Source organism: Quercus lobata, chromosome 3 (genome assembly GCF_001633185.2).
Source record: "Quercus lobata isolate SW786 chromosome 3, ValleyOak3.0 Primary Assembly, whole genome shotgun sequence".
In the NCBI taxonomy this organism is placed as follows: domain Eukaryota; kingdom Viridiplantae; phylum Streptophyta; class Magnoliopsida; order Fagales; family Fagaceae; genus Quercus; species Quercus lobata.
The window spans coordinates 46709974-46721997 of record NC_044906.1 but is presented as its reverse complement, the minus strand read 5'-3'; positions in this window follow the sequence as shown (position 1 = coordinate 46721997).

Genomic DNA, 12024 nt, shown 5'->3' with positions numbered 1-12024 from the left:
ATGGTGGTCTTGGAGTCACAAACAGGAGAGTTTGTGTTGCTAAACCTTTGAGTGGGATCTCAAAGTCACAAACGGGGGTGTTTGTGTTTTGCAAAAGCCAAAGAAAGAAGGAGTCCGTGGATTCGGAGTTTGCACGTGGTCGTGTCAGTAAGTTCTACTGGTTGGTAGCATTAGGAAGTCGAGCGGGGGTGCTTGTAAGTCCTTTTGTATGAACTTCGATTCTTTCTAGTGGATTTGCTTTTTACCTTGAGGATAGCTAGGTTAAATCCTCCCCAGGTTTTTTACCGGTTTGGTTTTCCTGGGTGATCATATCAATGTCTTATTTATTTTCCGCTGCTATGCATGATATGATTGTTTGATTGTGATAACCTAGACTTGGAATTTGGACTAAGTAACAACTTGGCTAATTAACTAGGTTAAATCAATTGTTTTAAGGGGTCTAAAAACTATCAAACTCAAAACATGAAAGTTGTAGAGTTTTGTCTTGGCGTTCCATATCATGTTGAATCATCTCAATCGAAGCTCGGATGAGAGAGTTATGCCCAGATTACGAAGTGATGTCAAAGTTGTCCAGAATCACCCAATTAGCTACTTTTTGCACTTAATACCTCCATTTGCATCCTAAATCAAAATATAAGAATAATGAGTACATTTAGGCACCAAATAAATATAAAAGACTAAACATTAAAGGAAAAAAATATGACATTTTGCATTCTCATCATCCACCAAATAAACCCTTTTTCTTTTCTTTTTGGGTTCTCTTACAACAAGAGGAAGAGATGGGATTCCAAAATCTTACTTCTCCTTGCTAAATAACATTATTAGTATTTCCAATACTATAATTAGGATGGTATTGATAATGTGGACCTTAGCCAAAATGATTTTTTTTCCCAATCAATATCTCAAATTTAAGATTAATTTGTAATGCTCACCAATCAATCAAATAAATGTCTAATTTTTATAGATTAATTTATTCAATCGTTATTGTGGGAGGAACAAATCTTTTGATAGGCCAAAAATGTATTGACCCCTTGTGATAAATTAACCAATTAATTTAGCCAAGTTAATTAATTAATTCAATTAACATGCAAAACTCTCGGTAGCACAAACAAATTACCAATTAACTAAATGCAGCGAGATAGAATGAAGTGAGAAGGGAAGTCGATAAAGATATCCTCTAAGAGGGATAACAAAAATCGAGCACGAGGATTTGTAATGGAGTTATAGTGAGACAAAGAATGAAGAATAAATTTCATCACCATGTTCAGGAATATCAGACCTTTTGCAAAGCCCGAGCAAGGGGTGTTTTGACGATCACCCCAAGATGAAGGTGTCTCACAAAAAAGAGACGAGAGTTCATTTTTGAACACAGTCCGCAGATGAGCACAACTAGGGTAGTCAAGATGCACTACTCTAGGAACGTGTAGTACCTCGGATACAATATCTGAAGTAGCTACTATGTGCGTACCTTGAACGCGAGAGAAGAAATGAGGTACAGAAGTATCGATTCCATGCATATTGGAGTAAAATTCCTATATGATCACGGAGGGACAAGTGACTAGGATGTCACATAGTGACTCCTAACCCCTACTGTGAATGACAGTAGGTTGGTCAGTATCGGAAAAATCCGATAAGATGACTTGGAGTTCCAAATGAACGCCTCGTCAAAAAAAGTTCTTCGAAAGTCCTTCCGGGCTTTATCATCACGGAACCATACATGAGAAGGTGTAGGGTCAGAAGAAGAAGATGCCCAGGACGAAGAGGGTTCTGGGACGAAGTGGATTTTCGTTTAGGTGCCATGATGCAACTAACCGAAAGAAAGAGAGAGAGAGAAAGAGAGACACGTAGAAAATCACCAAACACATCAATATATAAGAATATAAAGAAATTAAGGTACGTATGCAGGAAAATGCATGAACATGTGGCATGCAAACCAAAAATATATCATAGGCTAAGCCCAATCCAAACCTAATAGCACACAACAAATCAATATATATAGCACACATCTATAATGCATGAAAATAGATTTATAATGCAAGTGTGATGCAATGCATGACGTTTTAAAACTCATTTAAGCAAAACCCAACCTAAAAATTTTGCAAAAACCTCATCAATTTCGAAAAACACCAAAAGTTTTCAAGAAATCCCAAAATCTAGGTCAGAATGCATGAAATGTATGACTAAAGGCTAGAAAAGATATCATACCTATGAAAATGCAATGAAAAGACCAAAGAATGAGTAGGGAAGATGAAGAGGTTGAGTTTGAGGAGTTTTGGAGTGAGAGAAGAGAGAATCTATCGAGAAAGCTCGGAGAACAATGAGAGAAAATCGTACGGATCCAATATATAGAAAAACATAATTCTCGACAAATCGAGAGGTGTTGAGAGGTATCAAGGATTAAAACGCGTGTTTTATCTATCAAAAAGCTATCCAACATCTGTCGAGAGGTGTCCACAACTAAAGGATCTCGATGGATCGATGTAGCTATCGAGCATCTAGAAAGTTTCTCGATGGATCGAAGTAGCTATCTAGTAGCTGTTGAGAATGCGATAAAAAGTAGTTTAAGGGTCTTGATAGATAGCTTAGCTGTTAAGAGGTGTCCAGTCGCTGTTGAGAGGTGTCCAGTCGCTGTTGAGATAGCTTAAAAACAGTTTTTTAAGAAGAGAAAAGCATAGACATGAATGCAATCAAGCATGCTACACAACCAAGGATCCAAACCACATTTTAAGCTCTCAAAATCATCTCTCAATAAAAAAATGTTAAGCACATAGATCCAAAACACACACACACTAAACACGTCTAACCAATTTTATATTTCAAAAACAAGTTAAGACAGTTTAGTGAGCATACATTAACACATGTATTCCTTGTGATGACCAAATCACATTGTACCTGCACATGTATTAGAGGTAGTAAAGAATATTGTGTGTTGTGTGTGAAAAATATCGCAAGATTGCATTAGTGTCTAAATATTATGACGATTTGAGATATGAGAAAATCACTTTAACTCACACACAATCATAACTATTTGATGGGGACTATCACCTTCGAGGTACATCCTATAACTCCCATATCTCATAGAATACACGCTTGCAATCATGTATAAAGCATTTTGATTCTTTTTGCTTTTTGTTATTCTTTGCATTCTTTTTCTTTTAAGCAAACCATGGATGGGCATATAAGAGATAGAAAAGAAATACCCAATAATGTTATGCCGAAGCATACAAATGTCATTTCATGATTGGAGAGCAACAGTGGTGAGATGGTTATTCATGCCTTTCTCTTAGGATTTTCTAGTCCTTCCCGTCAAAAAGAGTGATACAAGTGTTAAGTATAAGAGATTACTTAATCTTACTCATCACAAACACGAGCCATAAAGCTCAATTGCTTAGTTGTGCATAGAGATGCTCATCTAAGCTACAAATGATACAAAGTTTAGAAAACTTTGTTTCAATGGCCATCCAATGTACATAAGTACCAATGTACACAAACACACATTGTTTTTGTATTTTTTTGATATTTCAATTTTTTTTATTTAAAAAAAAAATTAACGTAAAACTGAAAAGTAAACAAACAAAAATATGTTAAACAAAGCAATGCAAAAAACTAGATGCAAATGCATGAGGAAGGAGAAGGAGAAGGAGAAGAAGAGATCAATCCATGGAGATAACACCAATGTTTTGGCGAAGGAATTCAAACCGTTTGCTATCAAGAGGTTTAGTGATCATCAGTGTAAATGAACTCAAGAGTGAGCGTACCATCTTCGACAAGCTATCGAATGAAGTGATGTCAAATCTCTATGTGTTTCGTTTGAGAATGTTGAACCGTGTTCTTAGAGATGTTGATGGCACTGGTATTGTCACAGTAGATAGTGAGATGTTCTTAACAAATACCGTAATCATGGAGAAGTTTTTGCATCCATAGAAGTTGGGTGCAACTACTACCAGTAGCGATGGACTCAGCCTTTACAGTGGATAATGAGATGAAATTCATCTTTTTCTTCATCCAAGAGACAAGATTATTACCCACATAGAAACAATCCCCCAAAGTACTCTTTCTATCATCAACATTCCCTGCCCAATCTGCATCAGAGTACCTAGCTAAGACATCATTTGTGTCATTGCTATACTACACACCAAAATCGGCAGTGGTTTTGACATACTTTATAATTCTTTTCAAAGCAATCATATGAGACTCTTTGGGATTAGCCTGATATCTAGCACACACTCCTACACTGCAATTAATGTCAGGTCTACTAGTAGTAAGGTAAAGAAGACTACCTATCATGCTTCTATAAAGAAATGAATCTACACTTTTACCTAACAAGTCAACAGTGAGTTTAACATTTGGGCTCATAGGGGTTCTAACAGAACTAGCAAATTCCAAACCAAACTTTTTCACAAGATTTCTCACATATTTAGATTGAGATAGGAATATACCTGAATCTTGTTGACGAATCTGCAAGCCGAGGAAGTGAGTCAGCTCTCCAATCATGCTCATCTTGAACTTGCCCTGCATGAGTTTTGAGAAATTATGAGCAAGTTCATCCTTAGTTGACCCAAAGATGATATCATCAACATAGACTTAAGCAACTATCAACTCGTCGTCTTCCCTTTTTATGAAGAGAGTTTGATCAGTTTTTCCTCTTGTGAACCCATGTGATGCCAAGTATTGTGTGAGATGATCATACCAAGCTCTAGGGGCTTGCTTTAAACCATAAAGTGCCTTTTTGAGGTACAACATATGATTTGAAAAGTGTGGATCAATGAATCCTTTTGGTTGAGCCACATATACATCTTCTTTAAGAAATCCATTCAAGAAAGCAGTCTTTATGTCCATTTGGTAAAGCTTGAATTTCAAGTGGCATGCTAGAGCTAGAAGAATTCTGATGGACTCCATATAGGCTATTGGAGCAAATGTCTCATCATAGTCTACTCCTTTCATTTGAGAAATCCTTGAGCTACAAGACGAACCTTGTTGCGGATCACATTACCCTCTTCATCAGTCTTATTGCGGAATATCCACTTTGTACCGATGATGTGCTCACCCTCCGATCTAGGTACTAGAGTCTAAACATCATGCATAGCTTCAACCCAGCTTTCATCCTGAAGAGCTTCCTCAATTTTAGTGGGTTCAACCTGTGACAAGTAATAAGAATAAGACACAAAGTTAGCAATGCATTTATCAACTGTACGCTTCCTTAGTGTAAGTTCATTCATGTTTCCCACAATAACTTCAGGAGGATGATTCAATTTGATCCTGGAGAAAGGTCCTTTCTCTTCATGGGATTCAGAATCAGGTGAAGTAGATATATCTGCTGAATCTTCTACAACACTTTGAGTACTGGGAGTACTTGAAGATGCGAGCTCTTGTTCAACAATTTCTTGAACTTCCCTGAGCTCGAGAGGAAGAATCTCTTTGGGGATTTCCTCACTAAACTTCTCAGAACCGAAGTCTGAAGATCCATCAATAACAACATTCACCATTTCCATCACCTTCATGGTTCTTTTGTTGTACACTCGATAAGCCTTGCTTCTAGAAGAGTATCCCAGAAATATTCCTTCATCACTTCGGGAGTCAAATTTTCCCACATTCTTTCTATCCTTGAGAATGAAACAAGTACTTCCAAAAATTCTAAAATACTTCACATTTGGCTTCCTTCCCTTCCATAACTCATATAGAGTCTTCTTGGTACCTGGTCTAAAATACACCCTATTAACCGTATGAAATGCAGTGTTAACGACTTCTCCCCACAAGTTTCTAGCCACATCCTTGTTGTGCAACATGGCTCTAGTCATTTCTTAAATAACCTTGTTCTTCCTTTCTACTACACCATTTTGTTGAGGAGTAATAGGAGTAGAGAATTCTTGAGATATACCTAATCTCATGCAAAAGGACTCCATATATGAGTTCTCGAATTCCTTACCATGATCACTTCAAATTCGATCAATCTTCAAGCCCTTCTTATTTTGCAATCTTGTGCACAAGGCTTCAATGTGCTTAAGAGCATCAGACTTCGTTCGTAAAAGTATAACCCGAGTGCACTTAGTGAAGTCGTCTACCACAACCATGATGTATCTCTTTCCACCAAAAGACTCAGTTTTGGTTGGACCCATGAGATCTAGATGTAATAGCTCCAATGGTCTGGATGTAGCAGATGTCTGAGAGCCCGGATGTTTGGCTTTCGTCTGCTTTCCAAGCTAACATGATCCACAAACCATATTGCTCACTCTACTGAGTTTTGGTATTCCCAAAACTAACTCATGCTTAGATACAATTGAAAGATGTTTGTAACTAGCATGTCCCATTCTTCGGTGCCATAGATATTCATTTAGTAAATGAATGCTATTGCACACAATATCAACATCTGGGACTAAGCCATAATAGTTGTCTAGAGTGCGGACACCACTTATGAGTTTCTTTCTGGACTCATCCATGACAAGGCATTTTCCCTTTAAGAATAGTACCATGAAGTCTTGATCACATATCTGACTTATGCTCAACAGGTTCACTCTCAAACCTTCTACGTATAGAATATTTGTAATGTCTGGCAGTCCAAGTCAAGAGATGACTCCCTTTCCTTTAATCTGTGATTTGCTCCCATCACCAAAAGTGACATTACCACCTTTCTTAAACTCGAAAACCTTGAAAACAGATCGGTCTCCAATTATGTGTCTTGAGCAGCCACTATCAAGGTACCACAAACACGTGTCCATAACCTTAAATGTGAACTTTATCATAAAGCACACTTCGTACTTAGATGACAGATTAGTGGGAATGGTGTTTTCTCTCATCTGCCTTTTATGAACAAAACCTTTAACTTTCACTCCTCTCAGGCGAACTCATTTGCACATTTTCATTCTAGGACAATCTAGTTTCTTCTTTATCAAGCTGAGATCTTTTCTAATAGTCATCATAATATAATTCAAATAACTTTTAGACTTGCATTTTTTGATACACTTAAACAAGTAAAGATTAAAAAAACAAGATGTATTTGAAAACAAAGATCTCTTCAAGCCGGTTGCAGCCATGACAACAGGGGTCAATGGATCACACAGCAAAGATTAACGCCTAATCAGAACATGCCTGCTCTGATACCACTTGATAGGCCAAGAATGTATTGACCTCTTTTGATAAATTAACCAATTGATTTAGCCAAGTTAATTAATTAATTCAATTAACATGCAAAACAAGCGATAGCACAAACAAATCACCAATTAACTAAATGCAGCGGAAATTAAATTGACACGGTGATTTGTTTACAAATGGGGAAAACCTACACGGACAAAATTCCACCAGATGATTTTAAGGTCATCACTCCTGAAAATTCACTATTATCATAACAAGCGGTTACAAGTAAAGGAATCCCAGTACCCTATACCAACCTATAGTTGAACCCTTACCCCAATACCCAATTGGACTTATTCTGTAGAGACAATCTCTCCTTTTCAATGCACGGCTCCCAGTACATGACTAACCAATAGATGCGCGGATCCTAGTACACTACTTAATCACCAACTTGAGAAAGATGTTGGCTACAAAGTTTTTCAGTTCATTACACGATGAAGATCGCAAAGTTCCTTGGTCACAAAACCCTACGATATACAAATACAGCAGCTTCTTCAAGAGAAAGATGAATTAGGAAAAATTCTATTTCCGGTCACAATTTGCATGAACAAAACTTTGCTTCACACTTGCACAACCTTTAACGGCCCTTAAAATAATCCTTATATATGTTTAGGGTTGTGAGAAAAGAAAGCCCAAACATATACACACGGATTAGATGAAAATCAGCTCTAAAAAACTAAATTTCATAAACCTCAACAGATAGGATATCTATCGAGCTAGCTGTCAAGCATCGAGCTTCAATAGCTTTTAAACCTCGATAGATACTAGCTATCGAGTTTTAAAATCCAGCACTTCTTCACTTGTTTCTTAGATAGATTTGCATAGTTTTAACACTAGAACTTGAAACCTTGTTCCTTGAAGTTTTAAACACATCCTAGATCTACCCAATTACAAGTAAAGTGCGTTTTGTCAAAGAATTAGCCAATTCTAAAATGACATATATTCCTAACATCAAATCACATATGTCCTAACATCTTTCCCCAATCGGGTATTGTCCGCTTTGGGAATGGGCCAAGAGCCAATGCCGCTCTCACGGATTTGTTCAATCCCACATCGGAGAGAGACGCCTCCCACCCTTGCCTTATAAGCATTGAGCCTAAAGAAGGGTGTACCAATCATGTCTAGTACTTTTGTGGGAGGAACGAATCTTTCCCCAATCAAGTATTGTCCACTTTGGGAATGGGCCAATGGCCAATGCCACCCTCACAGATTTGTTCGATCCCACATCGGGAAGAAACGCCTCACACCCTTGCCTTATAAGCATTGAGCCTAAGGAACTATATCGGCCCTTGGCCCATTCCCAGAGTGGACAATAGCTAATTGGGGAAAGATTCGTTCCTCCCACACTTACAATAAGTGGAAAATAGAATATTCCAATCATGATTTTTCTCAAGAAGGAAATCAAAAATTACCACTGAAGTACAATATCTTAGCAATTTAACATATTAATTGACAAATTAATATTGAATTAGAATATTGATTACAGATTTTTTTTTTATAGTTTAAAGTAGTGTAAATTGTAAATGTTCCCATAAACTAGATACATAGCAACGCTAGAGTTTATTAATTAATTTAGATGCTAATTTGGATTGTAGGGTGGGCAATTTTTTTTTTTTTTTTCTAAGAAGAGGTAGGCATTTTAATTAATTAATTAGGATGTCGATCGAGGGATAATTTTTGAGAGATAGCTCTAGTTAACAAGGGAGTTAATTTAGTATCCTACTAGCTAGTATAACCAAAAAAATTTTTATTAACACTTGAACTAGTATAGAAATGGATCTGATTTGTACCGCCCAAAAAACCAGGGCGTTCCAGCTTATTCCGGCCATTTAGGCATGTTTTGACGATATATTTGTTTCACGCCAATATAGTTTATAAATGTTCAAAAGGATTTTTTTTGTTGAAATTTTTGGAAGTTACAAGATCTCTTCACCATTGTTGAAGCTTCAACCACCATCGGCGAGATCCTTGAACATTGAACTCACCATCACCATTTCTTCTTCTTCCTCCTCTTCTACATTTTTGGCTCTATGTTTCTGAAGAAATTAATCTTTTATACTCCTCTCCTTTTTCTTTTCTTTTTAAATGAAAATTGTTTAGTCAATTGGGCTTGGGCTTAAAATAGCTGGTACACGTGACTAGGGCTTAAATATATGTTTAATTATATACTATATGCACATATACTATTATTTTAGAAGAATAATCTATATATATATATATATATATAACCAAAACTTCTGCAACCCCCATAATTTTCCACGTCAGCATTTAGTTTTTTTTTCTATTTTTTAAATTTGATTTAAAAATAAATCTAATTTTTCCCCCACCAAATACACGTTACAAAACCCGATTCCTCTTAACAACCAAAAAAAAAAAAAAAAACACTCTCCTCTTCTAACACACTAACATCTCCTTCCCCTAAACCTTTCTCTCTCTCTCACTCTCTTCTGAAATTTATTTTTCTGTGCACAACTTTGAAACAATTTCTCTCTATTTGGTGGAAAATCTCATAAAAATGGCTTCTCTTTTCAATTCCGCTCTTTGTACTTTATTTTTTGCAAGAACTTTGTGACAATTTCTCCATACAAGTTTTTACCTATTTTCAAGCAAAGCCTCAAAGCAAGAAAAACATCTTTAAGGCACATATAGAAGAAATAGAGACCTGGAGAGAGAAGTTTGAGGGCTGCCAACATTGTCAAGCCAGCACTCACCTTCAGTTAGCATCTCACCACCGTAATATCGCTGACAGCTACTTTTGGGATTTTATATATATATATATATATATATGTTGACTTTATTGGTTTATTTTTTGTTCAATTCTAAGATTCCAATATAATCAAACAAAGAAATATGTGGCACTGGTATGAAACTATGAAATATTGGCACACCTTTGAGGTTTGTAAGTTGGAATATTTGTAGTTGTAGTTTTTTTATTGACAAGATTTGATTCAAACAGATTCGGCAAGTTTTAATCACCTTGATTTTTTTTTAAATAAAATAAAATAAAAACCCTCTTTTTTGTCATCTCATAGTGGAATTGATAACTATTAATGCCTATTTCTTAAATTTTTAATTGTTGAAATTGTTTTAGTTATTGGATTAAAAATAAATAAATTGTTTTAGTTATCTTCATATGGAGATTTTTTAGTTCTATACCTTCGAATTAAATCAATTTTAACCTCTATCATATTGCACGCAACATAACTTGCATACTTAAGTACTGTGTATCTAGGGATATTTTTGACACCTACACTTGGATATATGGATTTCATAGAGAGTTTGTAATGGTTAAATTGTTAAGGAGATGTTACATTTACTATTCTTTTGATATTTTATTTAATTTGATTAGTACTTAATGCATTTAATCATTTGTATAAATATGTTTTGGAAGTAGATTAGAACTTGATTTTAATGTATGATTTTTGTGGAGTTGAGGTTTGCTTAGGTTTCCAATTGATCATGAATGCACTTTTCTACTTTATTTCACTAAAAATTCGGTCATCTCGGTTGCTTGATATTTATATCCTAACATGTGCTATAATTTGGTTGATAGTTTTGGTATGTGGCCATATTTATAGGCTCTAGAAGTTATTTTTTGCTATGTGGATAAAACAAAGTTATGAAATTTAGTAATTTTGTTGTTAATTGCTTGTGTTGAGATGTAATTTTTCTCAACTCTCTAGGATCTTTTGTTTGTTATGTTTCTCTTCTAAGTTGTAATTTTGTTGTTGTTTGCTTTTGTGGTGTGTCTTTAAGGTTTTGCTCTTAGGAAGTTTTGTTGGCTAAGTGCATGACCTATGTTTATATTGAACTTGTTGGTGAGATCTTGCTTATTTACATTAAAAAAGTTTTGTTGGGTAAGTGTTTGATTTGTGGTTATATTAAACATGTTGGTGTGATTCTACTTATTTATATTTAACTCACATTATTGTCAGTAGAGGAAGTCACATTATTTATACATTAATTTTTTCATCTTTGTTGTCTTTCAAAATTTTAATTTATTCTTCACATTTGAGGGAAAAATAAGATAAAAGGATAGGAAAAAAAATGTCGTTTCTTCTCCTGCAAAAATTTGAGTTGGATCATATGTTGTTCCATAGAATCAAATTTTGGCTTGGAATTATACTTTGCTATATAATTTGCCATGGATTATGCTACTGATATTTGTAGTCCAACTTGCAATTGAGTTTGAATGTAAAGCTTGACATCAAATGAATTCAATGGTCTACAATTTGTAGTTGGATTGTCATCTCTTTTACCTCATGGAATGTTTGATGTTTTAGGTTGTTTCTATTGTCATGATCCAAGGCGAAACGGTGTTTATCATCATCCCAGATTATTGTCTACAATAGCCAACACTTTAGCGCATAGCATATGAAAAGAGTCCAACCTCATCAACCCTAAGTGTTTGTGATGATACCTACGCCAAATTGAAGTGTTTCAATTATAGGAGAGAGTCCCTTTTTTCTCCGACTCTTATCTTTTTGAGTTTGGGTTGCAGGGAATGATGATAATGCCAATTATTCACTCCCACCGCCAAGCAGAGGGTGTCGTTTCCTTCAAAGAGAAGTGCTCCTTTGTCGTCTGTTGGACAAGTTACGCATTATGTAATTATGTTTATATTTTAATCTAAAGTCAGAAGTTGCCTATTATTTCATAGACATGTTTCCTTACCTTCAACTCAGATCTCGCTATAATGCTATTAATTAGCTATCAGAATATGCTCTACCATCACACAAAGAAAAGTAAATGAATATGTCATCTGATAGTTCCAATGTTACACTTAACAAATGTGGGTTAATAATAGGCCTGACCTGACTACCTTATATAATCAAGGTTTCATTTAATTTTGTTGTTTTTAATTTAAAGGTGAAAATATGTTGAAGAAGTTAATGG